This window comes from Harpia harpyja, chromosome 3 (assembly GCF_026419915.1).
Source record: "Harpia harpyja isolate bHarHar1 chromosome 3, bHarHar1 primary haplotype, whole genome shotgun sequence".
NCBI lineage: Eukaryota > Metazoa > Chordata > Aves > Accipitriformes > Accipitridae > Harpia > Harpia harpyja.
Window position 1 is genome coordinate 28058113 of NC_068942.1, and position 24741 is coordinate 28082853.

A 24741-nucleotide genomic window follows, 5' to 3' on the forward strand; every position below is an offset into this window, starting at 1 on the left:
CGCTCCAGCGGTCTCATTTTCTGAAGGGCTCTTGCCAATTAAACCGCTACCACCGCCACCCCCCCCCCGCCCCGCCCCGCCGCACCTCCGGGCTCGGCTCTTGTCCGCTCCGCTCCCGCCGGCCGCCCCGGGGGGCTCGGCTCCCTCACCCCACCGGCGCCTCCGCGGCGGCAGCCGCCCGAGCCCTCGGCACCTCGGGCCCGAAGGCGGCAGGACGAGCCGCTGCGTTTCTCTCGGACCCGCTCGGGGTTGCTGAAGGGAGGGTTTCCAACTGCCGGGCGGGGGGAGCTAGGCGGGAAGGCAAGCGGGTGGCTCGGCCGGCGGGGCCGGGCGGGGAGCGGCGAGGCGCCGGACCGGGGCGGCAGCGCCCGCGCCCCCCGCGCCGGGCTCCTACCCGCCGCCCCTCGCCCCGGGCTCGGCCGCCCCGTCCCTCCGGAACCCGGCGGCAGCGGCCGGCCCACCGCGGCGAGCGGAGCGAGGGGGCAGGCGCCCGCCGACGCTTCCTCCGCAGCCCCGGGGCGGAGCGGGGCCGAGGGATCCCTCTGCCGCCGGGCCGGGCTGGGCCGGGCCGGGCCAGCGGCACCTGCACGGGGCGAAGAGAGGGGAGGGGGCCCGCCGCGGGGAGAAGGCGCTGCCCGGCGGCAGCGGGACGGGACGGGCAGGGCAGCCCGACGTCCCCGCCGTCTGCCCGAGAGCTGCCGCCTCCGCGTTCCCCCTCCCCGGAGGGCACCGCCGGCCACTGCCCGCCCCTGCCCCGGCTCCCGGGTGCCTTCCAGCTGGGCGGGCGTAGGCCACGCCGTACGGCTGCTAATTAAAGTGATCCACGCCAACAGACAGATTGGTTTTTTAAATGTAAAGACGTGCGTGCAATTAATAGGCACGCTCAGCATCGTGGCAATTCGCAACGGTTCAGCCGGTTTGGAAAAAATCACTGCAAATTTAGGAGGAGCGTTTTCATTAGCATATACCTGTAGTCACCCACAAACACATACACAGTCACCAGCAGAATCCTACAGCACAGACTGGTGACAGTACATCGAAAGCTTGCTGTGCGCATGATGTTTGTATAGGACACAGTTAATGTTGGCAAAATCAGTGATAAACTTAAATGGCAGTTCGGAAGAAAAAACAAACCCTGCCACAAAACAGCCCAGGAATATTGTAGCACGGGGGCGCGCGTGAGATGTTTAGCCAATCGACTACAAATAAAGAGTAGCTTACCTTTTAATTTTTATTTTAGCGTGTCCCCCAGAAGCACTGAAAATGCCTGTACAGAGCTGCCGTAGTGCCGAGGAGTTGCTGGAGTGAGTCTCCAAAGAGTGGTAGAGGGGGATGCAGCTCTGTCCTTATTAGTCTCACACAGTGTGACCCTCCCACTCAGCGAGCACAGAATACTCTGCAAGAAAGGACAAACAGCCACCCAGACACAGATTTTACATAATCATACTTGTATATCCCAAGTCCAGTAACAATGTAAGAAATGGGTTTTTTCCTCCTTCCCCCTACTCCCCCCTCCCCCAAAAAAACGGTTCCATAAATTAAACTGCCAGAGCATGAACACATGAATGAAAGAGTATCTGGTTTCTACTTGTAAAGAACCAATTATGTACATTAGCACACCGGCAGAAACTAGCTTTTATCACTTAAGTGTAAGCACACATCATTAATTTTATATACTTTATCATAAATTTAAAAATCAGCCACCCAAGTAACCGAGAGTGCACCTATTTATGGCACTGATGCTGCAAAGCACAGCAGATCGCTGACATTTGTTTTGCCTCTTAAAATCTCTCATTTACAAACCTGAACGCTCTTGCACTGTAGTATCATCTGTCTGCGATGAAATGGTGAGATTGAGCACTGCCACTGGCTCTCATCTGAATGTGTGAAACTGCACTTTTCTCAGGTTCTCCAACTGTGCTTGTGGCAGTTTTCCGTATTGCATTTTAAAGATGTAAACCAGATAGAAGACGGAGAAAGTAAAACAACTAGAAATAGATACACAGAAGACAGAGAGACTAGGGCTTTAATTAAACACATCTCATTTATATATATCCAAGACATGTTTTATCTTTTTCTAGTAGGATCATTCTGACAGGGGAAAAAAAGGAAGGTGGTGACTATTACATGAAAATTCATTAGCTTAACATCAATTTAGGCCAATTGGTCTTCAGGTCAGAAAATTCATAGGGTTAGCATTTTGCCCTCCCCCCCAGTTTTGAAAAGTGTTTAAGCGTTTCCTCATTTCAACCAAGGTAGCTAGCCAGGATAACCAACAAATCACATGGAAAGACATGATTATCTTTCTGGTTTAAATTTCAAAACAGTTGTTGTTCTTCCCAACTTAGAATCACGAGAGAAAGATGAAATTGCAGCTTACGTACATGTCTGCTAGGGTGTTTTATTCCACAACTTTGCCACAGACTTGTGGTGTAACTTTAGGCAAGTCACACTTCTCGCTTGCTCATTCTGTAAATTATAGAAAGTAAAGCTGCCTTACCTCACAGGGCGAGGCGCAAGAGCCCAATCCTACAGCTGACAAATCCTCAGAGCACTCCCTTCCCTTCCCGACTGTTCATTTGATAAAGGCTTCAGTGTTGAGCCCTAAGTCAGTGTTTCAAGCACAGTTACGAGATCCGCAGTTGAAAGACCCTTTGTAAAAGCTCTGCTCCTAGTGAAAGGCATTATCATTTTTGGTTTGAAACAACTGCATTTCTCGTTGCTCTCTCAAGCTACAAAATTCTTAAAATCTTTTTGGTTTACTTCATTGTACATGCCCTAAATATCTGGATTCAGCTGTGTTGCATGAATATACAGAGTCTTATTAATTTCAGTGAATATAAGTTCTGAATTAGCTAAACATTTTAATTGTTTAACACTTTGCACATACAATCAGTTCTTCCTTGTATTTCTGTCCCTCAAAGTTTCAGTATTGCTCAAAAGTCCAGATCCAAACTGGGTCTTCATTTCCTGCGAAACAATAATGAAACATAACCCCTAAACCAAGGATGTTGTTCCACTTACCGAGGTATTGACACTCCAAATAGAAAAATAAATATACCTTATTTGGACCGTGTCAACTTCAAAACACTCCACATCCGTAAGAAAGCAGTGAGTAGAAGAATTAGAAACAACTACAGCCTTCCCTGGCTAACACATATGCTTCCTGTACTCTGGCCCAGATCTTCAACTAAACAGGATTATGCCAGTTCACATAAATCAAAGGAATTACACCGATTTATACTAGTTGAGGACCTCGACACTAGGGTCTGCCACCGTATGTATTTATGGACAACGCTGTTCACGTTAATGAATACAGTCTCGAGTATCTAGTGACATGAAAATTGGCAACAAGGAAAACCTTACTGTTTACAAACTTCTGTCATGAACCAAAAAAGGGCTTCTCTCTCTGCCTAAGCAGCAAAGCCACAACTGGCAAAACATCTCTGTTACCATAAACAGCTTAGAAATCCCAACCGCCTGCACTCTTGTTCACCTGCGCAGTTACCGGTGCACTCCAGAGAAAACATTGTCAATACATCGTCTCATCTCCTTTGTACCCGGGAAGTACTGGAAACACCGATGATAAGAGCTGAAGCACCCACTGCAAATGGACGATATCCCATGTTATCTTTGCAGTAACACAGTTTTCCAGCTATCTCAGAGTTTAGCTAAAGCACTTACTTGCACACAGAAGACAGGACTAGACCCAAAGCCAGGCAAGAGCCAAGGCAAATACACCAAGAAGCAGAAAAGAGAGAAATTTAAGTTTGAAACCATACTTGGCACAGACGCACAGAGCACGTTCCACCTCCTGCGCCAAGGGCGAACTGCTCCACTGAACAGCTTTTCCTACAACTGCAGTTGCAGGCAAGATGCAGGGAAAAAAGGTGAGAGGATCGGGGGGCAAAGGGACAGACTTACTTTCTTTCTTTTTTTTTTGTAGAAAATTCTTCGTTATTGCCGACACTCACTTTCAACCTTTGTTTCTTTTTCGGCACAATTAGATATCCAAACCAGCCAAGTAGCATAATTCACTCTTGTCTGTGTGGTGCTAACAGATTTGTCTCCATCTCGTTAGTTAGACCCACATTTTTAACATGTGTTTCTTACAACAATGCATATGCAGGAATGAAGCTGTAAACAACAAAACTCTTTAAAAGCAGCAGTATTCTATTTGAAATCAGTCTTTTAAAAGGAGATTAATTTGAAACGCCCCTTACCATGCTATTTCTCACTGAATGTAGAGCTTAGTATCTCTATTCTGTTGTATAAGCCCTTATGTGGGATTGTTCCTTGCCAGATGATCCTTTCTGCCCTCTGCAAGATTTCTCGGTCATGACAACTGCATTCCATTGAAGCAATTAAAATATAAATGCTTTTAAATACATTAGACTGAACTATAATGAACTTGGACAACACAGGTGGAATCCCAGCCTTGGGGAAATTAATGGAAATTTTAACGTTGATGTAAATGGGGCAAAAATGTCACTCAAATGAGGGAACTTTGGCAAAAATTACATCAAAAAGGAATTATGTATATGCATGTGCACACACAGTAAGCACTCCTAAGCAGCAAAGCCAACAGAAAAGCTGGATGTCACTTCATATCTTCTATAGGAGAAGAAAAGAGGAAAAAAACCTGACTGCTACTTCTTCTTCTGAACACTTAGGAAGCACTCAGATTTTCAGTAAAGGGGCCAAAATAACTGTCAAAAAGATGCAGGGAAAATACTTACCGCTATACTTTCGTGGTATTAGTTGTCTTGGCTCAGACATTTTCTCCACACTCTTGACACTTTATAACATGCCTTAAAATAACCAAGTACTAATACATGTAATGGTACAGGAACAAAAAAAAGTCCGTACTTTATCTCCAACTCCAATCCCACTGACAATCCCAACCTCAAAAAAATAATGTGGAGGTGTACCATTCCTAATGTTTAGAGCTATCTGGTCCTAATATGTTACCTATTTTTAATAATGTCTTTTTAATCCAAAATACATACATTTCAAAGTAAATAAATCAATGTCTTGATCTATTGCTTATATTTACCAGTTGCAAACATGTCAACAGCTGTATCATATGATTTGTAAAGTATCCATTACCACTCCAGAAAAAAACATTTCTGTGCATATACTACTCTGTAAAGTGTTAGTACAAAAATTCAGTTAAGTTATTCAGACCTGAAATAGTGCTGGATTTGTAGAATTCAGTAAAACATCAGTCCAGTCCAGGCTTAGAGGAACAATGCTAAGATTAATAGTGTCAAAATGTGTATGTCCTTATCTATTAAAAGGCATACTTTTCTTTGTCTTCTTATGGATAGAAAAATGCGTGTATATAACCATACTGCCATACTACAGACAGCTTGCCGCATGTTCTATTGTTTCATGAACGACACAAAGAAATACACAATGAAGAAAAAATTCCGAACATTTACCATTGTTTTTCTTTCTCTTCTTTCTTTCATATGGAATCCATCCTACCTATAATGCAGGAAATACATGCCTTTTGGTGGCTTTCGTATTGTACAAGAAAAAAGTACGTGGTCAAACAGCTGATTAGGGATGAGAAAAGCTGAAAGGTGATTTTCCGAACCAAGTCAAAGCACATCACCTGGCTTGTTTTAGACTGAAGTACCCATATGTCTTAAAAAGTCATTACACATAATGAAAAGATGAAAGACAGGTTTTAGGCAGCTGTGCTGGGAATTACAGGTGTTTGCCCAATACTTCTGTATGAATATACTAAAATCCTACGTGCAGTCTGAAAACATCTATAAAGCAGTGAAATATGTTAATTTAAAATTTATATAATGCAAATATTAGAAAAAGGAAGGTGAAGAGCAAAGGAAAAGTATCAGGAAACTTTAAGACCCTACAAACAGACTAGGCTGTATAAGCCCTTCAGGCTTAAAGGGCAACTTTATTTTAGATCAAAAGGCTGAATATGCTATGCTTGTTTTTTTAAATTTCAGGAAGACAAAGCATAGATAGTCCAAGAAATGTCAGTTAAAATTCCATTTTCAATTGTAACAAATATGTCTAAGAATTTACAAGTCTCAGTATTAGCCAGTGTCTCCTACTGTTGTGTCCTTTCTATCCAGCTAATTTGCCCAAGTTTTTTTAAAAATAGAATACTACAATGATAAATAAAGCACTTTTAAGTCCAGTTATGAATAGTTTCAAATTCTCAGAAAGTAACTTCTATAAATTCGCCTATGCAAGACTAACTGATATATGCGACCATCAGTTTTATCAACATAATATCTACAGTTATATTAACACATCCAGGATTCTGAGTTCCTGCAGAGCTACTTACCGTTATGTTATTTTAATGCTCAATTTCAATACTGTCAGGCAACATAAAAATGAAATAATAAAATGACAAGTATTTTATTCATATTTATTGCTGAATAAATAGGCACAATAATCTGGGAAGGCAAATTAAGTGCATATTTAATCTGTATCTCTGCATCCACGCACTTTTTTTGCCTTTCATCTAGGAGTAAACATTCTCAGGATTTAACGAACGTTATACTTTTAAGTCAGCAATTTCACAGATTTATGTAAGCTTGATGTCTGCCTAGAGCTATCTAGTCATGATCTCAGATGTAGATGAACTCTGAATTCAATAGCGTCTAAAGGCTGCAGCTAGAAGCGAGACAGAAGTACATGCAAAAAAAAAAAAAAAACAAACCCCAACCCAAAAAACCAAACCAAGCTGTTACATGCCCTCTAAAACAGGCTACTGATGTTCTAACACATGTTGCAAGTCAACAACCTACGTAACCTTGTGTATATAGGTATTTTGGGGAGCCGAGGAATTTGTGCATTAATAGAAAATGACAGTTGAAAGGAAGAATCTATCAGACCGTGTTTGCATGACTATTTGTATCTTCATGCACTGCAATTCAAATAAATTTTACTCTTTACTAGGAATGCAGAATCAAACACTAGCTCCTAGAAAGGCCAGCATTTAAATAAATGGAAGGCTCTTAAAACAGATGTAGCTGTGTAGTGCATCAAGCATAACATTTGCATCAATCTGTAAATTGTTTATTTTTGGCACATCAAATGTGGTTTGGACATGATGGTTTAATTTAATTTTGGAGCAAGGCCAAGCAATTTAGCATGAACGTGCCATTTTGATGAAGCTTGGAGCAGCTAGGAACTGCTCTGGTTTCTTCCTTTTCCTGGTAAGTAGAATCCAGATATATCCTGTTGGTTATTTCAACTGAGTACTTAACTTAATCTTGTCAATTAGTCATTGACTAATTGTGCTGGAACTGAATATTAGTGCTGGAACCAACCACATTCTAACAACTTGAAGTGGTATCCTGCAACTATTTAGTGAGGCTATATTTTCACTTGCAAAATTATTCAAATGCATTTAGAGTTCATGTCTGAATCAGCAGATATAATCTATAATTATTACAGCAATAGTATCTGACATAGATACATAGTAAAGAATGTACTTAATCATAAAACTTATGGTAGGAAGATGGCCATAGGCCAAAAATACAAGTTTTACCAAAGGTGACTACATTGTTGCGATGTTACCAGGTTGTATTCAGAGAAGAATACAAACTTAGGTCCTGCTTGTGCGTTAGGGGGAAGACGCTTTTCATGAAGATGCAAAATTTTGTGTAATAAAATTGTGTTCATCCAAATCTTTTTAGTATGAATAATTAGAGCTTGACATGCCTTCAAACCTATTTGGGAAGAAGTACCTTTTGTTTATGTATTAAAACTACAAGGCCAGATTCCAAAGGAGAAAAAAAAAAAAAAAAAATCTAAGAAGTCACGAACTGTTTTAGGACCACTTGCTGAGACATTCATCAGCAACATTCAGCTTGTCTCTCCTATTGCAATATTGTTCCATTTCCCAGAACTTAGAATAGAGGTTATTTCTTTAAGGAACTCTTCCTATGTAACAGATACTTCATTTACCTTTAGGGAACTTTAAAGTTTACTCCAACGCAGGATTTGACTCCTGGAGAATAAAGTCAGAAAAAAAGCTGAAACTGAATAAACTAAGCCTGTTGACAGGAGTGGAAAAAAAAAAAAAAAGACTACTCTAACCATAGAATGCCTGTAAGTAGAAGAATACTTAACAGAAAACAAGAGCTTGCATCACGCACACATTTGTCTTCACACAGGGTTTATCTTCCCCACAGAAGTATTTCTTGTAATGAGGACCTAGGTTTGAATGCCAAATTAGACTAGCCTAGTTCCAAATGACGAAGCTGGCAAGCATTCTTCAGAGTCCTCCTTAGTACTGAGCTTTACTACATAAATCAGTGAGATGTCTGAGCGTATCCCACGGCTGCCTGTGGTACAGCATGGCAACTGCTGGAGGAATGTTCCCCGTGCACTGAGGAAGAAGCCGTCTACATCCAAGCACACTTCTGCAATTACGGGAGGACAAAGGACTACACACACTCACTTGATTTGGTGTGTTTCTGCAGTGTGAACGCCACAGAGTTAGTAAAACAAAAGCAATTTAAACATGAGTTTAAATCCAGCTTTAAGCAGTATCAGTTAGTTTAGGCCAAGGGAATCATGGAACTGAGTTATGTTCCTGCCTGCAGATGTAACCAAACAGCAAGTGTGGTGAAACCTGAATGCAAGTCATGTTGTGAGGCACCTGAGATGTCTAAATTAAGGGTGTAATTTCCCTTGGGAAATCCAGATTTGGGTTTAACTGTTCTCTGCAAGTGTCTCTCTTCCTTGATTTTAGAGTGACAGGATTCCTAACTTCAACCTGACAGCTAAGTTTCTGAAGTGAACCTGTGCTTCTTTAAAGGTTTTATAGATTCTGTGGACATCCAACAAGTTTATTTAAACTTGTTTAGTAGGACCAGTACAGCTTTTAGATACCTTTACATAAGGTAGTCTTATATACTTAGAAATACTTACATTCTTTTTATGGCTGAAAATTAACTACAAAAATGACCTACACTACCATAACACATTTTTACAATTATGTAAATTGTTCACAAAGTAAATTGGACTGGCTTAGAACAATGCTAGTCTGCATTTGTAATTAAATGAGTCAAATTCTATGTACAGAGGACTGAAATGAATATTCCACAAGCATTGCCTGTAGCAGATATGATTAAATAAGAATTTTCAGTTACATCCATATAAACCCCTTCCATTTACATTCAGAGCAGCTGTCCTCAACAGTTTTATTAACACAAACTTACCTTGGTCTACAGTAAAGGTGTGCATATCCTTTTAAAATATAATCTAATTTTATCATCTAAGAGATGATAAAATTTTAGGTAGTATTTTCAGGGGATGACTTCCACTCCTGTGATTTTATCAGAATATTAAAGATAAATTTTAAACTTTGTAGAAGAGAGTTCTCAGCTTATATTCTATATGGTCTCAGGGAGTACTGGTAGTCTTAACTGCTCAGATCCCCACTTTCCTACATTTTCCTTCATGTCATAAGTAGGTTCAGAAGTTTTAAATACTTCTCAGTCTATGCCATTGTTGTTACGTTGAATTCAAACACACTGTCCCACCAAAGCCCGCAATCCTTTGCCTTGCCTGCATGGTGACAGTTTGTCTGTAGACTGGAGAGACAAGGCAAGAAAACCCAGACAAGGAAAAGGGGCAGGACACAGGAAAGATTCTTTGATATTTAGCGCACGGGAGGCCATCACTGCTTACCTGTGCGAGCTAAAATACCTTAAAAAATAAAACATCGAATTAGTTTAGTGATTTATTTCCACTCTGTCTTTGAACTATTTAGTGGTATGACAGTCAGGAGCTGAGGCAGTAAGATAAAATGAAAGAAATAGAAGCTAAAATTAGGATACTAGGGTATCCTTTGACACAGAGTAGCCAGATGGATTGGGCTGGATTCCTTTTCATCTCTTTGTTAAGGAATCACAAGCTAATTTTGATGAAATCAGATTCACTTAATCTCTTTTGGCATAGATTATTATGCAAGGCAGTTCTTTTTTAGACATTATCAATTTCAGAGTCCTGTAAGTTTTTCCGTTTAAAAATAAATTGAGATAACAGTGAAATATCATTATATGGTTAATTCCACATGTGTAAGTGGGCATGGACATTAAATAAAGACTATATATCAGAGTGAATTAAGGATTTGATCTTGCTTTTCTGATGTATCCAAGGAGTATGCTTTTGATGCCTAAGAAATACATAATCAAGCCATAATTTCCCCCTCTCCCCCCATATTTCAGTAGTACTTACCTCCTTTTCTCTGAAGTTAAAATCTTTCTTAACATGTCTTTGTAATTTTGAGACAGTTGAGAAGTGCCTTGAATGATGATTTACCGAAAACCTATCAACATTAAGAACAAGAACACCACAACACAGGAAAAAAAGAAAATAAATAAACTTCACTACTAAAATAATACAATGAGAAAAACCTCTGAAAATAGTTTCATCAACTTAATTGCTAATTAAGTAACACTGAAAACAAAAAGAAGTCACTGTGGTTAACTTAAAAACTGAAACATTTTTAAGCATCTTCAATAATCCTTATCTAGAAATGAATTTTTGTCATTCCTTTTCTTACTGTTTCTCCTGAAACAAACTTTCTCCTCCAGAACTGATACCAGTTCCATTAATGACCTTGCCCTCTGCTTTCAGATTTACTTTCTTAGCACAGGGTCATTCTCTCCCCTGTTGCCTGTGGGAGACCACTGCTATATAACTCTGTTACGGATGCACGACTAACCAAATCCAACAGGTGTTAAAACTCAGATTTATTCTTCAGCAGAAGTTAGAAGTCCGGTAACATTCTATAAAATCACAGGCTCAATGATGTAAAGAGAATTAATACTACACGGCTGACTTAAGAATTCCCAAGATTTAAAGTGATGGCTCAAAACGCGCGTATCACTCACCTAAAAGCTGAGGGCTCTCTCCCTCGAGGAGTTACCTCGGGCGGTGCCCCGGCCCGAAGGGGAGTCCCCGACTGCAGACCCGCTGCTCCGAGGAGGACTGCCAACGTGTCCTCTGGCGGGACCCCGTTTATACCCCTGTCGAATCTGGCCTGTGGTCATTTAATTCTATTGGCCAGGAGGGTCACCTCGGTGTACCTGGCGCATCTCGATTGGCCAGTTCAAATTTCAACCTGCAGCCTCCAGGGTTTCCTTCCCCTTCTCCCTTCCTGGAGAAGTTTTCTTTCCTGCTGGCAGGATGGGGGGGGTGGGATGTACTGCCACAACTCCACTCTAGGCTCCCGCTGGAAAGAATGAACGTCTTTCTGCAGATCATGGGAAATGTTGGTAAGTTATTTTACTTAGAGTGAAACTTTGCTTTCACTGAAGTCGGCATATGCTTTGCTATAAACTTCGCTATAAACTTCAGCTGGGCCAGAATTTCACACCTGGTTTCTATGATCTCTCTTTAGTTGCTGTTGCTGTGAGCTAGGAGTATCAGAAGCTTCAGTCAAGCTAGGATTTCACTCTAAACAGAAAGAATTACCAACACTTCCCATCATCCTCAGGGAGGAGACAAGAAATAAATATACCAGGATGATAGCACTTGCCACAAAGGCTTTTGTGGATCCTAGGTTGCACTGTATTTAGTAGTAACAGCATAACTTGAACAATAACAAAGACAACAAAACTTTTCGACCCAGAAACTGGAAAAAATATTTAGAATCTGAGATTTTGCTACCTTCTCATCTGGATTATAATAGAGTCCGTATTGGTATGCTGCAGTTAATACAGTATTTATTTTTTAGTATGGCTGAGGTTCTTCCCTCTGTTTTGCTTCCTCATCCCTTTCCAGCCCTCACTGTGTGTAGATTCCTTATTTTCCTCTCCTGCAGCAGTTCCTGGAGTTCCTGATCTGGGATGTCCAGACAGACCACCGGTGATCTAGGCAGCTACCTACAGATTAAATGACATCTTTTTCCAGCTGTAATAGAAAGCTACCTAAATGACATGAAAAAAACAAATTAACAAGAGGAAAACCTTGCCCCCTTTTTCAGCACGTTTTAGATGAGGCTTTGTTATTGTCACTGTGTTGTTAAGGCCGTGATGTCGGCACCTGACTGCTTGTCGACCAAGTTCTTGAAGTGGAGCTACTTGCACGTTACTCTGGAATTTATCAAATTAAAAAATTTCTCATATCTAAAAGTAGACTTTATAGAAGCTTTAACAAAGTAACTCTTTAACTAGAAGTAGCTCAGCTCTATTAGGTGAAACAGTTTAAATAAAAAGGTTTGAAAACATATCTACTCACCATCCACTGTACCCTTGCAGGGTAAGTCTTTCCATCCCATTTTCCTGAAAAATCTTGCAGCTTCCAGTTGCTACTTATGTTTCAGACTCCACCAGGTCTCTCAAAAGGTCTTTTCCTAACTGTCGTCACCGAGACTTGGGCTAGGATCTTATCTTTGCTGCAAGAAGCCTTCCTTGACTATAGCTTCATGTTTCTTCCTTGTTTCTCCCTCCCTGTTCCGGCCTGATACTGTTGAAACCTCTCACAAAATGGTTGAGGTTGGAAGGGACTTCAGGACATCATCTGATCCGACCCCTCTGCTCAAACAGGGCCAGCTAGAGCCAGTTGCCCAGGGCCATTTCCAGAGGAGACATTTTCCACCTGGGCACACTCAACTACTTCCAGAGAAGATTCTGTTCTCCCTCAGAGGAGAGCAGAGGGTCCTGTCTTGGCAGCTTCTTTCCTTCCTGATGTCATAATACCTGTCACAACTGCTTTGGCTGATTTCTTTCATAATCTAGACCGTAAAATTATATTCAGTCATTTCAGACAAATTCCTAATTTATAGGCAAGTTATATCTCCTCTTTTTGAAAAATATATTATCTAGTTTTAAATCTATGAAATTATAAAGATTCTACCACATACCTAGGCTAATAGTTGCATATGTAACCATATTTATGTGACTTTTTTTTTTTTTTTCCATGTGCCTTATTTTTCTCAATTTCTCTAGCTTCAGGCTTCAGCCTTTGGATTATGATATGCCTTTATCTGTTAAATATCCTTATGGTATCAGAAGTCTTATTTCCGCGTACAAACTTAGGCTATCCTCAACTCTTCTCCTGAATAACAAAGATGGATCGAGGAGCTTTTCTTTTATTTTATCTGTTTTTCACTACAAAGCAGTGTGGTTTCATGGTGGCTTTGTTTGTTTGTTTGTTTTGGGTTTTTTTCCGGAACAATTCCTGCTCACTGACATAAATTAGAAAGCTTCTACCATCCAAGCATTCTGCTAACATAATGACATAGTTATACCATCAATACCTCATAAAGTAGTAACACAGCTACATTACTGTCACTTAGTATTTCTTTCTGTTAAGCCCCATCTTTTTTAGGCCATCACACTGTGCGTGAAGCTATCAGCTACCTCTCTTAAAGCGTTACAGCTTTCCAAAACGCTGTATACCGCTCAGTAAGCTTAGCCCTGCAGTATTTGTTTCTGCAAGTGTAACCTTACATTTGATTTCACTGTATCACCTTTTTCCTGGGCAATCTAAATCACCCTACAAAAATGGACATATAATTATTTCCTACTCAATCATATTCAAGGTAGGAAGCAAGCTATTCACAATGTTTTCTAGCTGAGGAAAGCAAAGCCCTGTGCTCAGTTTAATGACATTTGCCTAGAGGTAATGTGATAGTTTTGCAGGAAGCCAGCTGAGCAATCTCCAGGTTTTAAGGGAATGTTCTAACTACATGTAAGAACATTATTTTTTTGAAAACTGGAAGACTGGAATGGGAAAAGTAGGACTGAAACAAGTTTTGAAGTTGCTTAGCAATGCCTCGCCTAACTTGTAATTGCTTATATTTCAAAAACCACTTTATCAATTATTAGTATCATTCAGACCTGCTCTCTCTCTCTCATACAAGAAGGGGTACCAAGGCCATGCTTGCAGACCTGCTTTATGTACAGAAGCAGTCCGATTCTAACAGCAGTCACATGGAGTACAGATATATCTATAGAGCCCCTGTTGTGAAGGACAACATAGCTAGTAACAACAAAAATCAATGCTTTAGATTTATTTAAAAGTCTACCCTATGGATGTCAGGTGTGTTTAAAGAAAATGCTCATATTTTCAACACATTGGTGTATCATGTTATCGGTTTGAATGATGCCAAAGTCAGCAAAACTAAAACTCAAATGGAATAAAACCTGCCTAATGTCATCTGCAATGGCTAGGGCTTCAAAGGTGATCAGCGTAAAACTGCACCTCAGCAAAGATGATGGTGAATGTAATAACAATCATAATATAATGTTCATACATTGTAAAATGTTTTAAAAAACCTATAAAATGCTAGAAAATACCACACACTGAATATGCTATTTAAAAGTGCATAAAAATTAAACTGAACTAATTTCTGAAAGATTAGCAAGTGTAAGTTGATGCTGTAGAAAGCAAGGTAAAACATACATACCTGCTAGACGACCAGGAATGCTATACAGTCCACACAGTGGAGACTATCCCCAAATACGATAAAGTTGAACTGCTACATAGTATAACAAACAAACTGAAAATAAACAACTGATGAAACCAGGTAAGGGAGGGAGCAATTTCAGCAACATCGACAACAGAATTATTTTACCAGTGTAAGAGTACTGGTATGGTACGTTACCAAAATAGTTGTGTAGCTGCAGCAAGTCAGGTCTGAAAGACTCCAAGGAGGCAGACTACAACCTCTCCAGGCAACCTGCTCCACTGCTTGACTGTCCTCTTGGTGAAGAGTTTTCTCCTCATGCCCAGTTAGAATGTCTCTCACTTCTGTTTGCGCCCACTGGCATCCTCCCATCACGTACTTCCAAACAGCTCAGCGTCATCTTTCGTTTCGGAAGGCTGCTATTAGGTGTCCTGAAGACTTTTCTTCTCCATGCTGATCAAAGACCAGTTCCATGCCATAAAATACCCTCCTTTAATAACAAGTATACTGACACAGAAAGCAAATTCTTTGCAGACTGCATTTGCTCTACATCTTTTATGAAGCCAACATGGAACACACAATAATTTGGCTATCAACGCATCTGGGTACATATTTTCAACTCTTCTTCATATCAGATTCCCACCAGAGTTTTTCTTCGAGTGACTGAAAACATGCTTTGTGAAATGTCTTGATGTCCTTCGCCTCTACAAACAGGTATGACCTGAGCACCCGATTCTTTTGTGCACTGCCTCTTTCTTCTGGTTAAAACTTTGGAGACATTGTGAGTGCATTATAGCAAACAGTTACCTTATATAGAGTAAAATTTCTCATGGTCCTTTTTTCTTTGGTGACTATAAGAAAGCAAATGATAACACAGTGAAGAAACAGGAGTGGGAAGTTTATCTTTAATACAAAAGCAAATATACACACAAAATAAATACAAGTACATAATTAAGTGAATATCTGCTTTGCATCATTTTACACAAAATCCGCACGTTTCTAGTATTTTGCACTGAAAAATACTGTCTGTATCCCTTTTTTAGTGAATGTTAAAAAGGATCTTAAGATTTAATCATCCAAAACAGTAGAACTTGTTTTGCATTTGCTTATTAGATAAAACTTTAGATTACTAGCATGTACAGTATTACTGTGTTGAAGACCTTATGCGGTAAGAAGCGAAAAAAGCAATGTCACTACAGAAGACTCTTTAATCAAATTAAAACACAATGTAAAATATACTAAATAATAAAAGAAGATAAATGATAATATGTACTAGCTGCTTCTATAAAAGGGAGATATAAATAAGATGTAGAAAAAATTTTCAGAAACCACCACTTCCATGGCCATTAACTGGTCACATGGCACTTTAGGTATTAAACCAAAATGGACTGGCTTATGAAGGATATACCATATTTTAATAGGCTGTGTCGAAAAGGGGGACTGATCCTGGCAAATGAACTGAGCACTTCAACGACAAAACAAAATGGTTGCTGGAAAAAAGGAATGAGAACAAACACTGAGGTCTGTCAGTACATACAAGAGAGACAGGATTGTACAAACTCTTACTAGCTTGTCTGTCATGCAACAAATAAGAGACCAACAGAGACTGGAAGATGAAGGTGAAAAGATCAACATAACCACATTCAATATGATTTTCCATCTCTTTTTGAATTACAAAGTTCATCAGAGTTCAGAATGGAAATGCTACGGTTGCAAATACAGGAAAGAATGTTTTAGATAAGTTAGTCATACAATAATAGAAAAGGATTCATTCTTGAATATATAATAGTGAAGAAATAGCAAAATTTAGGTATGCTGTATTTAGGCATATCTCCAGAAATGGAAATTTTTACGATGGCACTGAATTATAGGCTTGAATGCTTTGCAAAGCAATGATGCCATCAGTAGGGACAGAGCTTGACAGACAAAGATTGAGATTTGGAAGAACCCATTTTATTTTTGAAAAATTGGATTTACTTTAAAGTTGATATATACTTAACTACAAAAATCACTCATATGTTACAAAACAACTCTGAAGTTCTTGCTATGCTAAAAATTCTGTGGAAATGAGAAACTTCTCAAAGTAAGGACTTGAAGATTTGGCTTCTACTGAGATCTCTGGCAAACCTCCTACTGACTGCATCAGGCATGGAAAGGATTTTGGAGAACTGCCCTATGGGAGCTCTCTGGTGGGTGAAAGAGGAAAATGCCCCCAAAATGCCAATGGCCAAGAACGATGACTCCTGCCACTTAAACTGGATTTTTACATCTAAGATTACAGTGTTTTGTAATTATTAATTAATTAAAATTTATTTATTTACTTGAATGACCTATTACAAAAGGGTGAATTTTGACATCACTCCTCCTCTATAATTACCCTCTGTGTTTTTCCCCCCACTACTTTGATGATTATCCAGCTGCAACCCAAAGAGAAAAGCAGTTCACTCGTAGAAATAAATGAAACAGGAAGAGTATGTCAACAACACAGAAGAAAAAGCGGTACTATATCATGTGTCCATCTCTGCTGTTTCTATTACTGGGGTCAGGGAACATTAAGTCTTAGTAGTAGCTTGAAGCCCTAGCATTCCTTTAGGTCTTGTAAAATAAACATTATACACACCAAAACTTTCAATACTGAATAGAGACTCTGAGATTGCTCCTCACTATGTACATACACAGGCCTGGCTCTGCACGGTTTGCACATACTCAAGTGTCTTTTGACTCCATATGTTTAAAATTTTTTTGTCTCAGGATACCTGCAAAGAGATCGGTATTTGGTTGTATCCGTATTCACTGACAACCAAGCAATACATGATCCATGTAGTTAAAGATCATTACTTTTCCGAGAAGTCAAAACAACAGATGTAACTGCTGCTATGCCACTGCTGATCAGAAAGGCCTAAATGATAAAACTTCAAAGTCAGCAGCCATAATCTCATGCCATTCCTCCCCTCTGTGACATTGCTTTGTGTTACTGCCCTACTATTCAATTCCTGGTGCAATTGCTGAGAATAATGATTTCCTTTGCATTCTCCAAAATATTATCTTCTATCTATATACAGTTGCTGTGTGAGCGGCATTAATGACCGACTCGTTCAGGTAGGAAGTGACTCTTGGGATCTTTCTTGTCCAACCTCCTGCTCAATGCAGGGTCATAATGAATCCAGACCAGATTGCTCAAGGTTTTATCAGTCAAGTCTTGTAAACCTCCAAGAATGGAGGTTACAAAACCTATCATCTGGGCTATCTGCTCCACTGCTTAATTATCCTTACACTTTTTTTTCTTCCATATATCCAGTCAGATCCTCCTATTTCAATTTATGTCTGCTGTCTCTCCTCCTACCATGTACCACTGACTCCATCGTCTAGACAACCTCCCCGCCAGCCTGCTGTTAGGGCCCCCAAAGCCATCTCTTCCCCAGGCTGAACAAGCCTAGCTCCCTCACCTCTCCTCACAAAGCAAGTGCTCCAGACCCAGCCATCCTGGGGACCCTCCCCTGAACTCGCTCCAGTTTATCAATGTATTTCTTGAACTGAGGAAATTAGATTCATCAGCTCTTTCTTTCCACATGGAAGCATTAAGTCTACCTTTTTTCTCATTTTGAAACAAGAGGCAACCTCTGTGCTCCTGGGTATGGGTTAAGGCCTATTTTGTTGGTTAGAGATGAGGCTCAACTGTTTACTGTAATATAAAAATCACCTCTCCTGTGCTGCTAGACAGCCCTTAATGTTCAGGATTCTCTATGCAGTCCATATGCTAGGTTTAAATAATGTAAACAGCTTTGAATCAGTCTTCTGAGCCAGAAGAAATCCACCTTTATCATGAAGATTACCCTCTAACTGTATCAAATGATCAGAAACCTAGCCTTTGTTGATGTCCTAAGAACAGGTATACTGAGCTGGACTAACTGCAAAATAGTAACTGGAATGATTGAAAGACTGTGCAGCTTCCTATATTGACCTTCCAATGCCAACAGCAAACCCTTTGGAAAACAGGGAAAGCTGAAGAAGCTTCCCTTGCAAATCCTGCCTGTCTCTGGCACTCCCCCCTGCTTAGGGACCTTCTGAGCTGGAGGTTGCTTCTCTATCAGAGTGCTTAATACTGCTTGACAGACCTCTCATCCATGAACTTCTCTATTAATTTTTAATATATGCATACTCTTGGTATTCCAATCACCCTAAGGTAAGGATATCTATTTTTTAAATTGTATGAAGCAGTCCCTTTCTAAGTCTGCTGCTTGTTAATCTATTTTGTGCCAAATTTTCTTGGTACAAGCATGACTAATTGTTCTCTATTCACTGTTCCTCACGCCAGTCAGAACTTTTTAAATTCTATCATTTCTCCTTGAGTAGCATCTTTTCCAAGATGGAGATTCCGAATTATTTACTTTTTTCTTTGCGCTGGAGATATTCCTTATTTTGTTCATGCTCACACTCCTCTGAACTGCCTCAAATTCTGTATCTCTTTTTGACATGGATTTCAAAACAGCTCACTGTTCATAAAGTGTAATGATGATTTGGTTGTCTATCTTGTTCCTATTACTATCATTATTTGCCTTTTTGACTACCTCTGAAGATTAATTTTGTCAAAAGCTAAACTTACTGGCAGCTTTGCCATTAAATTCAGGGGGTCAAAATTTAATCTGGTGTTTTGCTTACTCTCCATCTAGCTTCCTCAGTCGATCCTGGGAAAACCTCCAAACATGTTCTTTCCAAGTTTATGCCTTGGCTGCAGTTTTCCCATGTACAGAAGACTAGAAGTATCTCTAATAATTTAGGACAAACATGCAGAAAACAGTACTTTGGATGTTCTAATCTGATCAAGCAGTCAGTTCATTATTTGACTAGTACCATGAGAAAAATACCAGGGAAATCTCTTTTTATTCTGACTGAGAACATCAGGCAGAAAGTTTCAGGGGAATACAGCTGTTCACACTCAATTTTGTTGTGGGAATGTTCACGCTCTTCTATTGTGGAAGTTCACACTGCCTTCATTCTTATCAGCTCATACAGAACTGTAATTTACATACAGAACAGCTTTTAATTATTGTTTTTTGAAAAACAAACAAACAAAACCAACCAAAAACATTTTAGAAATAAATTGACCTTGAAGGCTCCTAATCAGTTTTACAGCCCTCATTACAGAAAATGTTACTGACCTACACTCTCTGTCTCCTGGAGAAATGAATCACCTCTTCTGCCCTCAGACTCCTTCTTAAAATTCTGGTTTCATTGAAGTAAACAAACTGAGGAACAGAACAGAAAAGAACCTCCATAAATATTATTATGCAGTTGTTAGTAATGTATTAAAAGAACCACCACTCTAAATTCTTCCATAGATTAATTCTAAATTTCTAACTCGAATATTTATTTTTATTTAGCATGTTGCAACCTTTTAAAAGATGATCTCTGCTCCAAATTAAAACAAAAAAAAATTTTTTCCCCTACTTCAATACTACCACAGCAATAAAAGACACACATGTCTTAATGCAGAGATTAGCTATCCCTCTGCACCTTGTGACAGTTCTATGCTTTCATAAAGAGTTTTCTAGTCCCAAATTATGTCAGGTTTTACTTCGCATGTTAGAAACTCCCATGTTCTAGGAACTGGGCTTTGCCTAGGACAACGATCCATTTTAAGTACATCAATTATTATGTATATCAATTATACAATTTGATTTATATGAAGTATTTTGTGGAATTTGTTATAAAAAATAGTTAAGAATGACATGATAAATAGACACAAAAAGGGACTTGACAAACTGATGGCACAGAAAGCCTATCTTTACCCTCCAAAAATGACGATTCAACCTTAGATTTGGGTTCCCTCAATAACAGCCTGCCAGTGCTGATGGGTTTGCTGGGAGGAACACCACTGTATGCTTCACTGTATTATATATGCTTTCCCTGAATTCCACTAAATATTGAGAAAACCTTTTTCCCAACCCAATGGGACCATTTGTTTTTCCTCAGTGTGACAACATTACTGCTTTTGAAAACCTCTTCTCTTCCCTACACTTACCCAAGATAAGAACTGAGCCGACTTAAACCAAGTTATGGTCAAACTAGAATTTTCATGAGGTTCATAAAACTATGCTTTGTCCCTATTTTTCATGTAAATGTCGAGCCACTGATACAACAGTACAAACTACTGATATTGAGTAAGGTTTAAAGGCAAAATGAGGTTTCTCTCAGTGAAAAGGAATGATAGACTGCACTACAGCCAAGCACTCTGAAGAGATTAGCATGACTGAGGAGCTTGAAACAAGGTAAGATTTTAGAATAAGGAAACAATAGAAGGAGCAAGGATGTAAAGGACACCTCATGGTGTTCTCTATTAACCTAGCAATAAATAAAGTCCAAGTTAATTTTGTGAATGCCTTTTAAAATATTTGTTAGTTATATGCAGACTGACAGATTCCAATTTTGTCCTCTTTCTTTTCTTTTGGTTTTGCATGACACAGTGGAAAGTCTTATTCATAGAATGAAAATTAACTCTTTAAATACCATTTAAGAAAAAAACCAAAGCTGTGCCACTGGCTAAATAAGGCTAAGTAAGCACTGAAGTAAAGCGATGGAAGGAAAGATGCCTGCATTGACATAATACAGTATGACAAACCAAACTCAGAAACCTAAGTTTGTTCTGCAGTAATGGTAAATGAACTAAAGCATTAAATAAAACAGAAGAAATTTCAAGTAGTTACAGTCAATATTCTTCACACAAGTTTAAGGACTTAAAAAAAAAAAAAAATTAGTGATTATAGCCAATGGTTAATTGCGTGTACTTGCACAGTACGAGGTCTAGCGCATTCTGTGCCATAAGGCTTAAAGGTTTTACTGGATTCTAAGCCACATAACACAAAGAATAATTACACTTTCAAGTACAAGACCATGACATGTTCTGCCAAATACTGCTAAACCCAGTTTCACTACCTTCTCTTCTTACATGAGAAAAAAATTTATATAAAAAATAGAGTGAATCAGAGAACGTTAAAATACAGCACTGCCATTAGCCCGCACGCTTTCAGCCCCCTTGACACTTGTGGGATTATCAAGTGGTGCCAAGAGCAGCTCAGTCAAGCGAGAAGGTGCACCTGCTCCCTGTTGGTATGTACACTATCTAGTTCAAGTATGATACTAATCCCTTGTCCTGGTCAAAATGAAGACTGTATCTTGTTTCATATACTTTAATTTCTACAATATCACTCCTCTTCTTTCTCTTTTTACCACATGAATACTTTATTAATAACAAATTTGTGGAATTTACTTTTAAGTGGCATCTAAGACATTTTTCATAGCTTGGACTTATTTCTCACTATACATAAGAATTACTATAATGATTCTTCAGATAAAGATCTGCTGATTTTATTAGAATAAAGGATAAAATGCTTTGAATTTATAAATGCTGAAATTCAGGGAATAAAGAAAAAACATTCAGACAGCTAGTGGTAACATGGCATTGAACTTCCATTTTGCCTACATTGTACAAAAACCCATTACTTCCATTCTGACAAAAACTGAAGTTCTTCCTTTAAACTATGAATTACTGTAATCATTTTACACACAGGGACATGAAAAAATTTTCACTGAAACCTTGAAAACCTTGCCTGTTACCCAATTAAGACTAGGTTAGCAACCATATTTACCAAATAGGAACGGATCCGACAGAGCGATGATAATTTCTTCCAAATTATCATTTACTGCAAAAATATAGGATGATTTTAATAAAAGACTCAAAAATTGTATTTTTCTGTCAGTGGCAAATATATAATTTTGGGTTTTGGTTTGGTTGGTTTTTTTACTGTTTGTTAAACTACATAAACTCTTAAGTGTTTAGAATGGAAAAGATTTTTTTTGATCATGCTGAAGTTACTCTTATGGCTTATTTACTAAAGCAAGTTAAATATTTATGTAACCATTTCAGTCAAAACAAAAAGATTTGTGGTAGGATGTAGCTATAGCATTTTTTTTTTTTTTTTTTTTTTTACAGCAGCCTTAATTCTTAACACATTATGGGTCTCTGATGTTTGGTATTTCAATATTTTATTGATAAAGCTATGCAGTGCTATACAAAACATAAAATCTTTATATACTCCAAGGGCAAATTACTTCCCTTCCCACTTGGGAATAGTTTATTTTTAATGCTGTTCTTTAAGTTTTTAATTCTTCATGGGTTCTAGGACAATTTTGAATTACAACATACATATTTAATAGTAATGATATCCAGGGAAATATTTTCTGTGGTGGAGATAATACATACACATTAATAGTAATATATTAAAAAAATAATCTAAGAGGACATACACAATATAGTTATCTGCTTACTGACCTATAACTAATTATGGTTATATAGTGTCTGCTGCACTTCTCATCAGACTACGAGCCTACCTGGATTGCCATGAACTGTCCTTCACTTGGCTCATGAGCACCACAGCTGCTGCACAACCACCTGCCTGCTGCCTGTGCCCTCACACCAAACAGAAACCCAGCACAAACACCTGCTCCTCCAGAATGAGCCTCCCAAACAACACCACCTCTCCACCAGCAGGCCCCTTCTTGCAACGCTACAAGCTCACCTAAAAACTGCACCTATAACCAAGCATCCAAGCAGCTCATGAATAACCACTGCACTCTGCTTCCACCTGCACTGCCCTCACAGTAAATTAAGACACAGTACAGGTGTTTGCCCTTGCAATCAACATTTCCCTCCATGAGCCAACACACCCCCTGCAGGTACCTACCTGCAAGGTTTACAAGCTCTCCAGAAGGAACCCTCCTCAACTCCATTATCACTTGGTTCATGAATGCTGCCACATGCCTGTGCCCTCCACACGGCCCTGACAACAAACAGAGAAGTACAGCATGTGTCCGCTGCTCCGAGGGGAAGCTTCCAATTCTCCCATCCTCCCAAACGCAGGCCCCTCCTTGCAAAGCTGCAAGCCCATCTGAACTCCTGCTGCCCCCAACCACCCCACGCATAGCGTGTGAGTGCCGTCACCACACTCTCACAGCAAATCGAAGCCCAGCAAAGATGTCAGCCACTTCATGGCAAAGCTGTTCCACCACACACACCACCAGATACCTTCTCCTGAGAGAACGGGTCCACCCGAGCATACACCTCAGATGCCCCGGATACAGCTCACGAGCACCACCACACGCTACTGCCTCTTATATAGCCCTCATAATAAATTAAGGCTCAGCAAAGGCAAAAAAACAGTCTGGGGTGAGGCTCTCACAACGCCTTCACCCACAAATCCCTTCTCTCAAGGCTATGAGCCCAGGAGAAGTCCCACCACCTCTCACCTGCCCTCACACGTAGTTCGTGAGCACTGTTGCCACCACAAGCTCCTGTCAGCCCCACTGGCCTCACGGCAACTGGAAGCTTGCCACTCCAGGGCCAAGCTTCCCCTGCCCCAAACTAGGCTACAAAACGGCCTGAATCTCAACGACCTCTCACTTGGCTCGTGACTACCTTCGCTCTCACAGCAAATGGAAACACAGCAAAGGTATCTTCTGCTTCAGGATGAGAACGGGGCCACCCCTGCACCCTGGCAGGTGCCCTCCTGCAGCTCTGGGACCCCCCTGTATGGAAGCTGATAAACTAAGCGAGCTCCCGCACTTTTTCACCCCTGAGCCGCCTTCACCCCTCACGGAAACCCAGCACAGCCGTCCGTGCTCCGGAACAAGGCTCCAAATCTATCCCCCCGCCGCCTTGGGCCCTCCTTCAGACTCCTCCACGCTTGACCTGCCTGCAGCCCTCACAGCAAATTAAAGACTGAGGCGGGCGTCAGCACCCTGAAGGCGAGCCTCTCCCGCTCCCCGTGCCGCCAAATCCAGGCTACGAGCTCCCCTCAGCTCCAGCGAAGCCCAACTCCGAGACTCCCTCCCCCGGGCCGCCCTCACACCGGCCGCCAGCGCCTTCCCGCTCTGAGGCGAGGCTCCTCCCCGGACCGCGATCCCGCGTCTGCCGCCACACGCTGCCACCCGCGAAAACCTCTCCGGCTGCGTGCGAAACGCTGACAAAAAGCCCGCGCAGCTGCCGGGCGCCTTTAGGACGTGACGTACGGAAATATTTTAGGTACTTTTACAGAGAAAAGCGACGAGCAAAAAGAAACTGAAAGTGCTTGATACCTCTTGGCGCATCTTTTACCTTCCCCCAAACCCCCTTTTTCCTCTCCCGCTGCCCGGTAAGGAGGAGTCCCCGCGGACCGAGCGCTGCCCTGCCGGCGCCGGGAGGGGAAGGACAGACAGACAGACAGACAGCTGCCAACTAAAGCGAAACCTGTCCCAGGCGCATGACGTCACGCCCCGCGGCGTGCCGGGCA

At 40.5% G+C, this 24741-nt stretch overlaps 1 protein-coding gene and 2 long non-coding RNA genes across 8 annotated transcripts in view; all 3 read right to left on the reverse strand.

The window, feature by feature from the left end:
* Window positions 1–1989, reverse strand: part of COL19A1 (collagen type XIX alpha 1 chain) — a 199407-nt gene extending 197418 nt beyond the window's left edge. For 4 of the 5 annotated variants that reach the window (XM_052781799.1, XM_052781796.1, XM_052781797.1 and 1 more), the window contains exons 1-2: window positions 1804–1989; window positions 1222–1396 (exon numbers count right to left, since the gene is read on the reverse strand). The gene's annotated coding sequence lies outside the window, so the exon portion shown is untranslated. Of the gene's footprint in view, window positions 1–85; window positions 436–1221; window positions 1397–1803 lie in introns of those variants that run through there. The other variant, XM_052781798.1, reaches the window with a different exon arrangement.
* Window positions 1990–5193: 3204 nt separating this feature from the next.
* Window positions 5194–13050, reverse strand: LOC128139432 (uncharacterized). The gene is made up of 4 exons (XR_008234383.1): window positions 12244–13050; window positions 10237–10327; window positions 7812–7999; window positions 5194–5490 (listed from the first exon to the last, which is right to left on the reverse strand). It is a non-coding gene; the product is annotated as an uncharacterized LOC128139432 (long non-coding RNA).
* A 54-nt stretch (window positions 13051–13104) lies between these two features.
* LOC128139431 (uncharacterized) lies at window positions 13105–24698 on the reverse strand. Of its 2 annotated transcripts, none has more exons than XR_008234382.1 (3): window positions 24548–24698; window positions 19576–19662; window positions 13105–15267 (listed from the first exon to the last, which is right to left on the reverse strand). It is a non-coding gene; the product is annotated as an uncharacterized LOC128139431 (long non-coding RNA). The 2 variants fall into 2 exon arrangements; XR_008234381.1 differs by lacking the exon at window positions 24548–24698 and adding an exon at window positions 22805–23106.
* Window positions 24699–24741: the final 43 nt, after the last annotated feature.